The following is a 16478-nucleotide window of genomic DNA, read 5'->3' as shown; positions in this document are numbered from 1 at the left end:
CAAGACAAAAGTAGTGGCAAAAATTAAAAAAAAAAAAACAGTGAAAAAAGGTCATTTCAATCCCAGCTTTTAGATCAGATCATCAAGTTCTCCTGAGAGGGATCTTAGAGATCTTGAGAACAAGGAAGTCAGTGCCAGCGTAGTGTACCTGGCCAGAATTTCTGATCCTAGAATTTGCAAACATTATTATTATTTTGCCAGGTATTGATGGCACATACCTGGAATCCTGGCTACTCAGCAGGCTGAGGTCTGAGGATCAAAATTTGAAACCAGCCCAGGCAGGAAAGTCTGTGAGACTCTTATCTCTAAATAAGCTAGATGTGGAGCTGAGGCTCAAGTGGTAGAACACCAGTCTTGAGCAAAAAAACCCAAAAAGCTCAGGGACAGTGTCCTGAGTTCAGGCCCAAACGACAAGTACACACACACACACACACACACACACACACACACACACACACACACACACACACACACACACACACACACACACACACACACACTTTTTTTTATTAATAAGTTTTTTAATTATGAAAATACCATACAGAGGGGTTACAATTATATGAGCAAGGTAATGAGTACATTTCATATCAAGCATTGCTGCCTCCTTCTTTGTTTCCCCTTACCATCCCTGTCCTCCCAGCTTTCCCCCACCGCCAAAGTTGTAAAGTTTTTTTTTTTTTTTTGACATAGCATGTTGTACATTTCATTGCTGCAATGGGTCCACCTGTATCCTTATTTAAACAATTTGTTTTTTCCCTTCCACTCCCCAAATTATACCAACAGCAAATACAGAGAAACAGGGGTTATACCGTGGGGGAGGGACATACAAAGCAACAAAAAAAAAATCACCTTATAAATATGTTAGAAACAATAGCAAGAAAAAAAAACCACTTGAGTCCTTATCTTGGTGTTTCTTTTACAAATACCTTTCCTTAGTTATTAAATTACATTTTAGTGCCCTTAAACAATTCTTTTTGATGAATGGCAATTCTTTTTTTTGGGGGGGAGGGGGGGTCCGGTTGTGGGGCCTGAACTCTGGGCCTGGGCATTGTCCCTCAGCTCTTCAGCTCAAGGCTAGCGCTCTACCACTTGAGCCACAACACTACTTCCAGCTTTTTTCTTTTTGCTTATGTGGTGCTGAGGAATTGAACCCAGGGCCTCGAGCATGCAAGGCAAGCGCTCTACCACTGAGCCACCTTCCCAGCCTGACAGTTCTTAATATTGAGTCAACTGTATCAAGCTTTTCATTTTTTTTATTTTTAATTTAATTTAATTTTATTTGTGAACATACTGTACAGAGGAGTTACAATTACATGGGCAGGATAATGCGTACATTTCTTACCAAGCATTGCAGCCTCCTCCTTTGTTTACCCTTCACATCACACACACACTCTTAAATACCAAAACAAAAAACCCATTTTGCCTGTCCTAGAGCTTGAACTCTGGGTCTGGACACTGTCCCTGAACTTTCGTGCTCAAGGCTAGCATTTTACCATTTGAACCACAGCTTCATTTCTGGCTTTTTGTGGTTAACTGGAAACATGTCTCATGGACTGTTTTGCTTGGGCTGGTTTCAAACGGCAATACTCAGCCTCCCGAGTAGCTAGGGTTCCAGGCACGAATCACCAAAGCCTGGTCCAACTTTTGTTTTCCTTTCTTTCTAATCACTGAGTTTAGGGTGGTTTGAAAGTAGTGATGCGATCAGATGTCACGGGGGAAGACACATGCAATGGGAGGCCTGGGGGGCCTGGGGAATAAAAGCAGAAATGTGTCCCATATTTACCTTCTGTGTTATAACTGCCCCAAGAAGCTGCAGAAGGGTGTGTGTGCTGCCCACGCACACGTCTTGTTTACATATTACAGGGAGGGGTCCCAGGGCAGGCGGTGTCACCTAGCCCAAGCAGACTTGGATTGCTTTCATGAAAAAATTGCTGCTTTGTCCCCCACCCTTTCTTGGTGCATTTGGAACCATGGCCAGTATTCTGTGGTTTTAAACGTGTGCCGGTGCCCTCAGCGTATATGCATGTATCTGTGGAGGATTTGAGCAGCCCATTCTAGCCAGAAGAGGCTCGCTCTAGTAATGTTCTTGGACAGGTGGGGGACAGATCTGGCTGCCGTTTCCTTGTCTGGTCTAACTTCTGCATGGAGATTCTGGAGTCACACCTGCTTCCTGTTGCCAGCTCCTGGGGTAACTTAAAGAGGGCACCCAAAACGACCTCCCAGGACTGATTCCACCTGTGGATTCAGTGACCCATGTTGGTTTATTAAGATCCCAGCCCTCCCCTCCCATCTCTCCTTGCCAGGCTTCTTGCCAATGGGCTGTATGACTGAGCCATCAAAGCTACCCAGGAATGCTGATCCAGGAGGAGGAAAATCCCAGTGGGACACAGGATCCTGTGGCACAGTGAACCCCCGGTGCAGCCCAACATACCAGAGTCTCAGAACAGGGAGGCTGTGGGAATGGCAGTCGGACTGGCAGAGGTCAGGCTGCTTTACAGCAGAATGCTGGTGCTTCCCATCCAGGCCCCTAGGGGGCTCCCTAACCTTCAGAGGACAATCCCACTGGCGAGCGCAACTGCCCAGCTCCAGATCCCACCCCTGGGCCTGATCCATGGGCCAGGAAGCCTGTGAAGACCCACACAGACCTCACCAACAGGGATGACGACTAGTGTATCAGAGAGACCCTGCTCCGGCTGCCCAGGTGCAAACTGCTCACCAGCCGGCCCTTCCTGGCTTTGCCACACGTCCTTTTAGAATGTTTGGGGAAAGGGCTATTCTCTAGATTTCATTCCTGGACTCACTGGTCCACATTGAGTTGACTCCCACATTCTGGAATGTCCTAGTAAGCGCCCAGACCCTCCTGTCCACACAACCTTATCCTCCTGACCACGGGTCCTCTGTCCCAGGACCTGGCTTCTCTGGAGCCGGGTCAGGTCATCTTGATCTCTGAAGCAGTGCGCCCCACAGTGCAGAGGGTGGCACTGCAGAGCTCCCGGAGAGGTCCAGCTGCAGGCCCCTGCAGAATCTACCTTGGATCCTGTGATGTAAGTCTAGGCAGGGATGCGGGGATATCCCCTCTCCTCCCCTCCCTTCCCTTCCTCTTCTTCCTTCTCCCCCTTTTTCCCCTCTTCCCCCTTCTCTCTTCCTCCTCCTCCTCCCCCTCTTCCTCCCCCTCCTCTTCCTTTTCCTTCCTCTCTTTCTTCCCCTCCCCCCTCTCTCCCCTCTCCTCCCTTCTTTTGTAAAAACATTCTATTTTAAAGGACTTCACGTGTGGGATTACAACACCAAACAGTACAGAGAGCATATAATGTTAGATACTTTGTCTTTTCCTTGATCCTCCTGAGCCTGGTTCATTTATCCAAGGGGCTGCTTTTAACTGTCCTAGTTAATCGTCTGGGGTTAGTACTGAGGTGTTCGTGCAGCGATCTTGATTTATCAGTTCTAGACTCCGTCTGTTGGCTCCCGGTTGAAGCAGATGAGGGCCTGCCTCCTTCCTTCTCCTCACAGCCACATGTCTTGTTTAGTTCTACTCTGAATGGGTAACTAAATAATGTATTTACATGTCCATTTCCTCTCAGACCAACCAGAAAAACACTCTCCCTCCCTTTTCCTTTTTTCCTTTCCCTCCCCACAGATGTTTACTACCTGGACTCAAGGGAACCAGCAGAATGGCTTTGGAACAAACTCCTCCCTAAGGCCCCAGGGTCGGTCCTCTCCTGTCCCCTGAGATTTGCAGGGAGGAGCCATTAGCACTGTCAGCCCTCCTAGGCAGACATGTCTCTGCTTCCTGGAGGTTTCTTCACACCTGTCTATTTTGGGGACTGCTGAATGGGGCAGCTCCTTTTCAGAGAACCCCCTGGGCCCCTCCAGACTGACCAGGAGGTGGATAACTGGTGCGGCTGCCCACACAACCAGTTCCGCTTCCCTTGCCCTGGCGGGGCCTGCAAGCTGCTCTCTGGGTGCGTCCCAGGGCCTCCTCGGGGAGGCCACAGCTGCGCTGCGCTGCGCTGCGCTGACCTCCGGTTAACATGATTTCCTAGCCCCCTCCGCACATCATCTTCTTGAATTATACTTTTCCTTTTCTTTTTAAGAGCACATCCTCAGGCAATTTTCTCAGAAAGGACACATGGAGAGAAAATTGTGTCATTCTGTGTATTCATTTTCCCTTATAACAGTTCACTCCAAGCCTTGGCAGCTAAGACAGCAGCCATTTATTATCTTGTGGAACAGAGTCTGTTTTTTACAGGTTCAGGACTGAGGGCTGCGTTTTCTGGGTGTCAGGAAGGGCTTGCCCTCAGCCTCCAGAAACGGCTCCTGATCTTCTCCATCCTCAAACCCAGCAGCGGCCAGCGGCGCACCTCCTTGGTGTTTTCCACCTTTCTGAGCCCCCGCAGCCTCACCGCTCTCCTGCGCTCAGCCAGGAAAGTCCTCTGTGGTCCATGTTGATAATCCAGGAAAATCTCCCACTCAAGTTATGTAGCTATTTTTCTTTTGTGTCATTATGGAGGCCTAAACTCAGGCTCTGGGTGTTTGTCTCTTAGCTTTGCCACTCAAGGCTAATGTCCTGTCGAATGAGCCACAATTCTACCTCTAGCTTTTGGCACTTCACTGGAGATGAGACTCACAAACTTTCCTGTCTTGTCTGGCTTTGAACCATGATCCTCAGATCTCAGCCTCCTGAGTAGCTAGGATGACAGGAAAAGGCTTTCTTTCCCTTGGAGTTTTCTTTTTTTATTTTATGATGAAATTCTGATGAAAACTCTTGGCCATTACTGCATCTCTCTTGAGGCCATCTATTGAGTCAGCTAGTGGCTTCAAGGGACACACATGCACGGGGCCACTCTCTGCTACCTCCAGACCCTTCCAGGGGCCTCCGGCTGCCATCTGGGGCTGCCCCGTGGGCTTTGCTATGTCCAAATATTTCCTTTCATATTGGGAATCCCAGAGACTCAAAATTATGAGAATGTAGGCAGGCACTGGTGGCTCACGCCTGTAACCCTAGCTCCTCAGGAGGCTGAGTTCTGAGGATCTTGGTTCAAAGCCAGCCAAGGCAGGAAAGTCCTGAGACTCTTATCTCCAGTGAACCACCAGAAAACCGGAAGTGGTGCTGTGGCTCAAGTGGTAGAGTGCTCGCCTTGAGCTGAGGGACAGCACCCTGGCCCAGAGTTCAAACCCCATGACCAGAAAAAAAAATGAGAATGAAATGAAGCAGGTAAAAATCAGATTTAATCTTCTCACCACAAACTTTACACTTAGCTGAGGACGGAAGGCTGAGGGATTTGGAGGAAGGCAGAGGTTGAGAGCAGGAGGAAGGCGCAGAGGGCGCACGTGGCTGGGGTTTCCTGGGGGTGGGGAGGGCTTATTGCCTGACACACGGAGGCTGTAGAGAAAGGGATGATCACTGTTCATCCTGACCCCAAGTCTTCCTTTTTAGGGGAATATGATTTTATTTTTTTAAAGAAAAATTATATGCTGTAAAACATTTGACATTTCACTTATAAGTGGAAAAAAAACTAGATACTTAAAACCAGGATAAATAAATCATTCATACTTTATGGCTATCGTCAATGTATCTTCATGTAATACTTCTATAATAGGACATCTCATACTGTGTTCAAAGATTACAGGGAAGGGATACTACAGAGCTCGAGACTCCTGCATTCTGTGGCACAGGAGTACCTCACGGGAGCATCTAAAGTGCATTAGAGTTGTGTTTTTAAAAAGCCATTAAACAAATCTGAAAATGTCTTTAAACACAGCTCATAACTGAATGATCATCAGATAATTCATAGGACTATAGAGCTAGGGATATAAATGGATGGTTAGATCTGATCCCAAATCTTATTTTGCTATTCCAGTCCCTCACATCCTCCAGCCCCACTGTGTTGAACAGAATTCTTGGCCCGAAGGTAACCTTGAAGATGTGGTTATCGTGCTGGTGGGGGATGGTGCCCTGAGAAGAGAAAACAGGCATAGTGATGGGATTTGTTGGGAGGTCAGGTGACCGCGGTGGCAGAGAGTGGAGTGATGCAGACACAGGTTAAGGTGGCCCTGGCAAGCTGGGAGGGGCTGGGACCAGCCCTGCTCCCCTGGGATCACAGCCCGGCTGACGCCCGCGCTCAGAACTGTGGGAGGAAAATTTCCCCTTGCTTGAAGCCCCTGGGCTGCGGTCAACTGTTATAGCACCCTGGAAAATAAACCTTAAAATACTAGGTGGCTGAAGAGGCATCACACTTGTCTGTCTGTCTTGGACAGCTTGGGGGCTCTTGGTGCAGCCTGTTTTGCACAGACCTGTGGACATCAGGTCTGCTTTGGGCATGGGGCTCATTGCGGACATGGCTGTTGTTTTACCTTTTGTCTGAGGACTTGCCTGGGTGGAGACTCCGCTGCTTGTCCGGCATCGAAGAGCAGGTTTGCTAGGCACTGCAGTGTCCTGAGTACTGCATCTCTTGCCCTGGGCTCCCCAAATTTGGCGCAAGCAGGGGTGCAGGGGTGCAGGGTAGACCCTCCCCCTGCCCCTGCCTCTGTCAGGAGGGACAGGACACCAGCTGGCTGGGTCAGCAGGGGCCGGCCCTGGGAAGTCCTCCTGGACTTCTGGACTGGGGCTGGATGTGGTGCTTTGGTGGATGTCTGCAGCATGGGCTGGTTAGCAGGAAGCCTGCAGGGAGAGGAGAAAGGAAACTCACCTGGGAGCTTCTCTCCCCAAGTGCCATGCAGTGACCAGGCTCCACCAGGGCCACCAAGAAGACAGGCTCAATGGTTGCATCCTTTAACTCTCTCTACCACTCAGCCCCAGCACCACTTCTGGTTTTCTGGTGGTTCATTGGAGATAAGAGATTCACTGTCTCTCCCGCCTGGGCTGGCTTTGAACTGCGATCCTCAAATCTCAGCATCCTGGGTAGCTGGATTACAGGCGCGAGCCACTAGTGCCTGGTTCTGTTTTCCTTTTTATAGTGGCTTAGTGTTCTGTCACATGGCATTTAAAAGCCAGCAGCTTTGGGTTCAGTGCATTTGACCATCTCCAATCTCCCATCCTTTTCATCACCTCAGACAGAATCCCAGGCAGATGACGCAGCTGCGACAATGCCACCCTTCCTCCGGCCTGGGAGCCCCAGTTTGTATTCTCTTCTCTGTGGATGGAACTATCCTGGACATTTCGTGTGAGTGGAACGTAAAGCATGTGCCCTTTTGCATTGGGCTTCTTTCACTTAGCACAATATGTTAAAGATTCATCTCCTTGAAGCATACTCGTTCTTTTTTTTTTTTCCTGTCAGTCATGGGGCTTGAACTCAGGGTCCGGGCGCTGTCCCTGAGCTCTTGTGCTCAAGGCTAGCACTCTATGACTTTGAGCCACAGTGCCACTTCTGGCTTTCTGATGATTAATTGGACAGCCTTTCTTGTTTGGGCTAACTTTGAACTGAAATCCTTAGATCTCAGCCTCCTGAGTAGCTAAGATTACAGGTGGGAGCCACCGGAGCCTGGCTTTTTCATTTTTTTTTTTTTTATGGCTGAATGATATTCCACCATATGGACATACCACAGTTTTTCTATTTATCTTTTAATGCACATATTGGCTGCTCTCATCTTTTGGATATTGTACATAGTACTAGTATGAATATGCATGTTACACACACATACACACATAGTTTGACAATTCTCAGTTCTTTTGGGTCTATACCTAAGCATGCAATTTCTGCGTCATGTGGTAATTTTATGCTTAAGTTTTTGAACAACTGCCAACTGCTTTCCGTAGCAGCTGCGCTGTTTCCCATTCCCACCCGCAGGGTGCAGATGTTTACTTGCAAGGAGCCATTGCTTTCAGGACCATTTTCCTCTTGGCAAACTTACGGCAAGGAAGAAAATAGGAAAACCTATTGCACATCGAGAATGCCCTCAGTTTTGATGATTTGCCCAATGCCTTTTCTATTCTCTCTAAAATTGACACAGCAATTTCCTTGGCTTAAGTTACATGGTTGCAGAACTTCCTTTCTACCTTTCCCACTTCATGACCTTTGCAGAAACAGCCATGTTTGCAGGGACACAGGGAGCAAACTGCGCATGCTTGTGGGTGAGGATTTTGGGTGCTAGTGTTCTGAGGGCTGAGGAGTCATGCCCCCAAGCCCATTTCTAATCCATTTGCCAAATGCCACTGCATCGGGGCACCTGCCTAGGCAGTTTCCTTTACCAAGGCTGTTTCAGGTTACAATTCTTATCTTTATGAAGAAAATCTGCACATTGGTCTGAAGCATCATTTATTTAAATGACATAAATGCACACGGTGAAAGCAGTAAGGGAAATGATGACCTTCTGCAGACCACTTTTAGTTTGTTTTTGGATTTGTCATAGATCCAAACACCAAAAACCACCTTGCTTGGATTTCCACTGAACTCAGTTCTTCCAAGCAAGAGTTAAGCTACTACCAGGAGCCTCCTCCTTCCTACAGTCACTTCCTGCATCTAAATGGCTTATTAAATGGAGAATGCTCTTCTGCATTACTCTGTGCTCACTGTGGATGAGCAGCTGACTCCCATGGCTAGATGTAATATCTATTCATTGGTTTATAGATCCAGAAGACCACAGAGAGTTTCATGAAACCATGGGAGAGTAGAGGCCTGCCGTTTGTATAATAAATCAGAGCTAACTGGAAAGGGTGGCAAAGTATTCATAGGATGTTGTCTGTGTTCCAAGGACTCTTGTTGGAGAAGAGCACAGTAGATCTTATAGTCAATTGTTTTTGTTTTGAGGGAGGTAGGGGGAAGAAGAGGACTCTTAGTCTGACATTGGCACACTGTGCTTAATACTTCTACCAAATGATATTTCCTTCTATCATGGGAGCAGAGCAGGCTGTGGCCTGAGTAAGCCCTGGCTTCCTGGAGAAGCAATGCAGCCAATGGAAAGTCAGTAACTGTCCTCCCAAACCAAAGGAGAGGCATTAGCAGCTCCTGTGAAACACAGGGCCCCAGGGTGGCTGGATCAAATAACTAAACTGTAAACACTTGAAAAGCTACATAGCTAAAAATAAAAAAGTAAGAGGCAGCTGAGTGTGGTGGTACACGCGTAGAATCCCAGCCCTCAGGAAGCTGAGGCTAGAGGATCATGAGTTTGAAGCCAGCCTGGGCTACATAAGGAGCATCCTGTCTGAAAGTGTAGTAAGAGGAGCCCTTGTCTTCATCTCTAACACCATCTGTGTGGGAACAGGACACAGAATGTGATAGGTGCTTGTATTTGCTTGTTCCACTTCTATAAGAAAATGCCTTGTGAGGGTACCTTATTAACAAAAGAGGCTTATTATTATTATTATTTTGTGGGGCTTGAACTCAGGGCCTGGGTGCTGCCCCTGAGCTTCTTTGTGCTCAAGGCTGGTACTCTATGATTTGAGCCATAGCACCACTTCTGGTTTTTTAGTGGATAATTGGAGATAAGAAAGAGGTTCACGGAAACTTTTCTGCCCAGGCTAGATTTGAACTGCAATCCTCAGATCTCAGCCTCCTGAGTAGTGAGGATTACAAGTGTGAGACATGGGCGCCTGGCAAAACGAGGTTTATTTAATCAGTTTTGGAGGCTAAATTCAAGATCATGAACATGGCAGGTGCTTGTGTGAATGATCATGTGACCCGACAGGAGAGCTCAGAGAGTCAGGGTCAGAGTCATTCTTTCCTTGTCAGGTTTTATTTTTTGGTACTGGTCCTGTGGTTTGAACTCAGGGACTGGGTACTATCCTTGAGCTTTTGTGCTCAAGGCTGGTTGATGCTTTACCACTTGAGCCACGGCTCCACTTCTAGTTTTTTGATGGTTAATTGGAGATAAAAGTCTCATGGACTTTCCTGCCTGGGCTGGCTTCAAGCTGTGATCCTCAGGTCTCAGCCTCCTGATTAGTCAGGGTTACAGGTATGAGCCACTGGTACCCAGTTCCTTGTAAGATTTTTGGGAATGAACTCATGTCCTCTTAGAACTACCTTCATCTCTTTCAAGAGCACATTCCATGTGACCTAACCACCTGTTCTAAGCCATGCCTTTTAAAGGTACCACCACCTCTCACATCGCCACACTGGGGAAGAATGTCTAATACATGGAAACCACATCCCAACCACAGCAGCGTCAGGCAAAGTTTGCTGAGTGAATAAATGAACTTAAGTACTAATTCCCTATCTTCTGCCAAGCCCCAGAAAATAAGCAAAACCAAACAAACTTTTTAACCTGGATCAAATCTAAGCACAAAACAATGTTAGAAATGTAAAATATTTTTAAAATTTGAGAAAGACAATGTCTAAGACAAAGACAATTAAGAAACTACTGGGTTGGTGTAGTGGATGATAATACATACCTTCAATGTTCTTGATAAGGAAATGGGAAAAAATTCTATCTAGCTACCAAGACCTATTATACACCTGAATACGTTCCAGTTGTATTAGGAAGTTAAGTTTAAAAGTATTAAACAGGGGTTGGGAATGTGGCTTAGTGGTAGAGTGCTTGCCTAGCATGCATGAAGCCCTGGGTTCAATTCTTCAGTACCACATTCACAGAAAAAGCCAGAAATGGCACTGTGGCTCATGTGGTAGAGTGCTCGCCTTGAACAAGAGAAGCTCAGGGACAGGGCCCAGGCCCTGAGTTCAAGCCACAGGACTGGCAAAAAAAAGTATCAAACATGGTAAGCTATAAGAACCTAGCGTTGTGCACTTACTAAGTATCTGATAAGAGGACATTCTTCTGATAAGTTGGAGACTAGCAACATTTAGTCTACTGTCCCCTCTCCTTTTAACAGTTCCCTTCCCAACATTAGGGTTCCTACTCCTGCTCTCCAGGGTAGCACTGCGAATTCCTTGCAGATCCTTTGGATGGAAAAGATACCACCTCTTCTCTTGTAAATTACCCCGAACTTGCAATTTTCATTCAGCATTGTGCCTTGGAGAGCTATCCATTTGAGTCTATATTGATCTGTTTCTTTTAACTGCTCAACAGAGGATATGAAGACAAATTGAGTAACACCTTGAAAATCTGGAGGGAGAACCACTTCACACTAGAATTACACCAGAGCACCGTGCTTAATATCTCCATGGGTTTGGAGTGTGACTACAGCCATTTTCAGGTGTGTGAGAGCCGAGGTTGCTCTCCGGCCTGTGGTGGGGAGTTAGGAAAGGGTGCACCCCAAGTGCAAATGCAGTCAGCAGAGTGGGTGCAGCACGCCGTCCTTAACCCTCACACTTACTGTGCTCTATGCCTCTCATTTTTTCTGCCGTGCACCTCTCAAATGTCATCTAGAACCCGTACTCTTCACTTTAGCTCCCCACAAAGCTCTCTAACCTTATCCTCCCAATAACTCAGGGCTGTCTTCACGGTCCGCCCTGGTTCTGTCCCGGGAATTTCTTCGGTGTCATGAATGCCTTCTATCTGAAATTCTCTTTTCCTTTCCTGGGGCATAATCATGTAGAGGTGTGCAGATGAAATCTTAGGAACAGTGAGGCGGCCCAAACAAACTTCCCTGAGCAAAGCCCACCTGCAGATTTTCTTCTTCTCTTTATTATTACTTTTTAGTGTTTGTTCAGTTCTTTTAAGTATATTTTTATTATTGTTCAGTAGTCCTACAAAGGAGTTGTCATTTAACATAACAAAGCAGTTTATGAATACATCTTGATGAATGTCACTCCTTTCAATATTCTCATCCGTCCCTTCCCTAATCATTCCTACCTACCTTCACTCTTCTTAATTTTGTAGATATTCATTGGATTCTTGCCTGCATTCTCTTCCTCTTCTCTTCATTCATTCAGCCCTATCACCTTGACCACAACCACCCCCTCCCTTTTTTTTTGGGTGGTTGTGGGGCTTGAACTCTGGGCCTGGGCACTGTCCCTCAGCTCTTCAGCTCAAGGTGAGCGCTCTACCATTTGAGCCACAGCACCACTTCCGGTTTTCTAGTGGTTTATTGGAGATAAGAGTCTCACGGACTTTCCTGCCCAGGCTGGCTTTGAACCGTGATCCTCAGATCTCAGCTTGCTGAGTAGCTAGGATTACAGGCGTGAGCCACTGGTGTGGCTCAACCTACCTCTTTTGAGTGTCTACTTCCTGGTATTTTATTTTGCTGATGATTGATTTTGCATTTCGAAGGAATTATACTGAGTTCTCCCCTGAATCTACTGTATTTCAGTTAATGTATTTGTATACACTTGCATACCACCCAGCGTATTTACTTATAAGTTTAGAAGCTAAATCATGCTTCCACATACAAAGGAAAACAAGCATCCTTTGTCTCTGTGTGCCTGACTTACTAATTTTCCCAGATCTTTCCATTTCTTTACAAATGGTACAATATCATCCTTTCTAATGAACAAGTAAAATTCAATTGTGTATATATACCCCATTTTCTTGATCCATTCATCCACGGAGGAGCATCTGGGCTGAGTCCATACCTTGGCTGTGGTGAACAATGCTGCAATGAACATAGTTGTGCTGACACCTTTACGGTTTCCTGATTTCTGCAGTTTTATTTTTTGCTTTTCTGATTGCAAACTTACACATTTCTATGTTTTCTCTTATAATTCATCACTTAGCTTCTATTTAGTTTACTTTGTCATTCTCTTCCTAAGTTTTTTTTTTGAGTTGGATGATTTATTAATTTACCTTTATTCACCCTTCATTTCTTTTCTTTCTTTACAGAATAGAATTTGTGTATCAAGTTAAGCTTTGCTTGGCTTCTTTCCACAGATTCTTGTGTGTAAGCACACATTATTGAGTTTGAGATATTATGCATTTCTGCTTATCTAGTTTCTTTGCCTCAGTATTGTTTATGAGTGTTCTGTTTTTCTGGTAGAAGGGCTTTTTGGAAAAAAATATTGATTTGATTTGAAGTTTCCGGTTTTATTGCATTGGGATCACAAAGTTTTCTTAACTGTATTTTTTTTGTCTTTTCTTTTTTGGTACTGGGGATCGAACCCAGGACGTTGCATTTGCTAGGCAAGCGCTTTGCCACTGAGCTACATCCCAGCCCCACAAAGTTTTCTGCTGTTTTTGCTTCTTAGACACTTCTTTTAGGCTTGACTGCAAGCCCCCAACTCCTATTAGCCTAACTCAGTCTGTTTTGTGAAGGACTCCATTCTGTCAGGCAGGGAGGTTGTTTATTTTGTAGGATGATTCTTCTGAACTCCAGCAGAGTCTTGTCTGTGTCTGGTTTTGACATCGTACCTCCCAGAAGGTTTGTACATGCTGACCAATGCCTTGGTGGAAACCTCAGACCACTGGCTACCTCAATAGCTTCCTGGGTCAACTAGCTAAGCCAGACTGACAAACGTTGGCAGCGAATTCCTTCTCATCTGAAATGCTTAGAAATCCAGCCCTGACCCCTCCCGCTCCAACGCTGCACTCGTGTTGTCTGGAGAAGAGTGACTAAGCCTTTGCCTTCTTGCCTGCCTCACTGCCTCTTGGGGTGTCTTTCACACCTGTGTTCTGGCTGGAGCCCCAGGAAGGCCCTGATCAGGTCCCATTCGAACACTTGCATGGTGTTTGCCTTTGAAGATGTTTTTCTCATTTTTTAGGTTGCATGTATGCATTTGAGGATATGTACACCAAGCCCACTTTATTAGCTATGCTATGTAGGTGTTCTATCATTAATTTTTCTACATGAAGGACAGAGGGAGGTGCTTTATATCTTTGTTGTGGAATTGCACTGTTGAACTTGAAACATTGTGTGTATGTGTGCACATTTGCGCGTGCTGTCCTGGAGCTTGAACTCAGTGCCGGGACATTATCCCTGAGCTGCTTTTACCCAAGCCTAACACTCTACCACTTGAGCCAGAGCTCTACTTCTGGCTTTTTTTTGGTGCTTAGTTGGAGATAAAAGTCTTATGGACTTTCCTGCCTGGGCTGACTTTGAACCACAATTCTCAGATTGTAACCTCCTCAGTAGATAGAATTATAGGCAGAAGCCACTGGCATTTAGCTTATTTTGTGTTTGTTAGCGTGTTCTTTTTTTTTTACTGTTTTAATATTTGTTCACTTGTTCTTGTTTTGGTGCTGGGATTGGAGTTTAAAGTCGAGGTCTTCCACTTGCTAGGCTCATCCTCCACCACTTGAACCCATCCCCAGCCATTTGTTGTTCCTTGTGTCAGCTTGTGTTGGAGTTCTTTCTGATGAGTACCACATCTTCCCTAAATTCCTGTATTTCTGAACTTCCCTCAGGGAGATAATGGCCTCATTAAGTCTTTTAAACTTCATGGTGAAATATTTAAAGTTTTGTCTTTTCTGTGAGCAACATTTTTCTTGTTCTTCCTACTGATAAATGTTATTGCTCTTTTACAAAGTATTTGCTGGAGCATCTTTGTGTGAAGCTGGGCTAATTTCTCTTATTATGCATCATCCAATGGTCACATTTTTTTTGATGAGGTTGTAATTTTTTTTTTTTAGAAAAATGGGCTAAGGTTGCTTTCCAGAGACAAGCATGGCCTTCGAAACATTCCTTTATGTAGGTCCCTCTGGGCTTCTGACAACCAGACCTGGGCCAGGAGGGGCTCTTGCCACTGGCTCCACCCACCTCCCATCTTTCATGACTACTGTCCTTCATTAATGACACAACTGAAAGTAAGGCATGGGTTTTTCTCTTTTGTGGGGCATTGTTGTGGCAGTCTTTGAGTTTTGATGGCAGTGTATCTTTACTTTCTCCTTTTTTTCCTATCCAAGTGGCTTGTAGGAAGTCACCCATATAAATATAAATAAATAAATAAGTATATATATATTGTTGTTGTTGGTTGTGGGGACTTGAACTCAGGGCTTAGGTGCTACTATCCCTGAGCTCTTTTGCTTAAACCTACCACTTTGAGCCACAGCTCTTGTGCCCAGATAAAGATACCCAAAGACCACCAAGGAGCCGATTCCATTGATTACAAGCTCGAGCCTGGATTCACAACCATCACCGATGCAGCGGGTCAGAGTTGAGAGCCCTGACCCTTCCTCTAGCAGGGTTTTTATAAGGTTTTTAGGGATTTCTAGGCATCATTGCAACACTTAACACGTCATATCACACCGCAGGGAAATCATAAAATAATTCTAAAAGATGATTAGCGTCACCAGTGGCAGAACCGACCAGGTACTGGGGATTGGCTGGTTCACGGGGTTGATGCTCTTCGAAATGAAACGATTGGCTAAAGCAGATGGTCTGAGCCACAACTGAGTGGTCTTTCACTTGCAGGAACATCTGGAACTTTGGGATTTTCCTGTTATCTGCTAATTAGCTGTAGTTAGTGGAATTTACTGTAGGGTTGTTCCTGGAATTTAGGCCCAAGGGAATCAAAGGGAGTTGCTGACACATTTCCTGGACAAAATGGAATTCAAACCTAACATTGCTATATTTAGTTCAGGCTTCACACAGCCCCACTTCCAATTTTCTGGTAGTTAATTGGAGATAGGAGTCTCAGGGATATTCCTGCCCTGACTGCCTTTGAACCCAAATCCTCAGATCCCAGTAGCTGGGATTACAGGTGTGAGCCACTGGTGTCTGACACAGCGATACTTTTTGATCTTGTGTTTTAAAAATCTGTGGATAAAACTTCTCTCCAAATTTCATTGAGAAGGAAGGTGTTACAGTTTTGTTTTGTTTTTAACAGGGTAGGCCTGTTTGTTGAGGTACAGCAGTGAGTGGCAGGAATGGAGGTTGTGCCAGGGGGTGGGTTTGGGGTTGGGCTTCTTATGGGTCTCAACAAGGAAGCAGAAAACTAAAAATAGGTTATGATCTCTTGGGGACCAAAGGCGGGTGCCCTTAGCCAGGCCCAGTGGAACGGTCCGCCTGGGGTCAGGGGCTTTGACCTGCCTGAGGTGAAGCACCTGAGTGTGCACCTGGTGTTTTGCTTGACCTGCAGGAATAAGGCTGGAGTCGATCCTTCACAGTCCATCTTTAGAAATGCAGGACGACTGGGCTCTGAGGGGAGAGGTAAGTCCTTCCTATTGGGTCTTTGGAGGTAAAAAGATTAGACTTGTCAGAGGAGATGGGGAAGAGGTAGGTGGTTGTCTTCTCTGGCTGCTTCCCACGGACATGGGGGCTTTGTTCTTAGGTGTTGGTCTCCTATTAGGTTGCATGTTGGTTAGTCTCTTCTTGGTTGAGGCGTGGGAGTTCCATGGGCCAGGTCTTTTCTCTGTTAAGCGTTGATGTCCCGCAGACATGAAGAACTCTGGGAGGTGAATGTTCTGACACATTCCAGCAAACCCCATCATCCCCAATAAAGAGCTGAAGTGGGGTTTCGAGTCGACCACCGGAGAGCCAGCCAGGAGGCAGGAGCAGGTGGGGCATGTGCCACAGCCTCACAGGTTTTTTAACTTATTGTTGCTTATATACTTTCCAGGAGAAAGGGGAAAGGGGAAAGAGGGAAGGGAGGGAAGGAAGGAGGGAGGGAGAGGGGGAGAGGGGGGGGAAGGGCAGGGGAAAGGGGAGAAGAGTGGAAGAGAGAGACCAAGAGGAAGGGAGGGGGAGGGAGTGGGGAGGGGAGAGGGGGGGAGAG

At 46.1% G+C, this 16478-nt stretch overlaps 1 long non-coding RNA gene across 1 annotated transcript in view; it reads left to right on the top strand.

Annotated features, from left to right (window-relative positions):
* Positions 1 to 16217, top strand: part of LOC138841410 (uncharacterized) — a 69360-nt gene extending 53143 nt beyond the window's left edge. The window contains exons 3-4 of the long non-coding RNA XR_011376417.1: positions 15843 to 15913; positions 16140 to 16217. This is a non-coding gene — a long non-coding RNA (uncharacterized lncRNA). The remainder of the gene's footprint in view (positions 1 to 15842; positions 15914 to 16139) is intronic.
* Positions 16218 to 16478: the final 261 nt, after the last annotated feature.

The sequence above is a fragment of the Dipodomys merriami genome, unplaced genomic scaffold (genome assembly GCF_024711535.1).
Source record: "Dipodomys merriami isolate MVZ:Mamm:240054 unplaced genomic scaffold, mDipMer1.0.p SCAF_32, whole genome shotgun sequence".
Taxonomy (NCBI): Eukaryota; Metazoa; Chordata; class Mammalia; order Rodentia; family Heteromyidae; genus Dipodomys; species Dipodomys merriami.
This window is presented reverse-complemented; position numbering and strand designations above follow the sequence as displayed.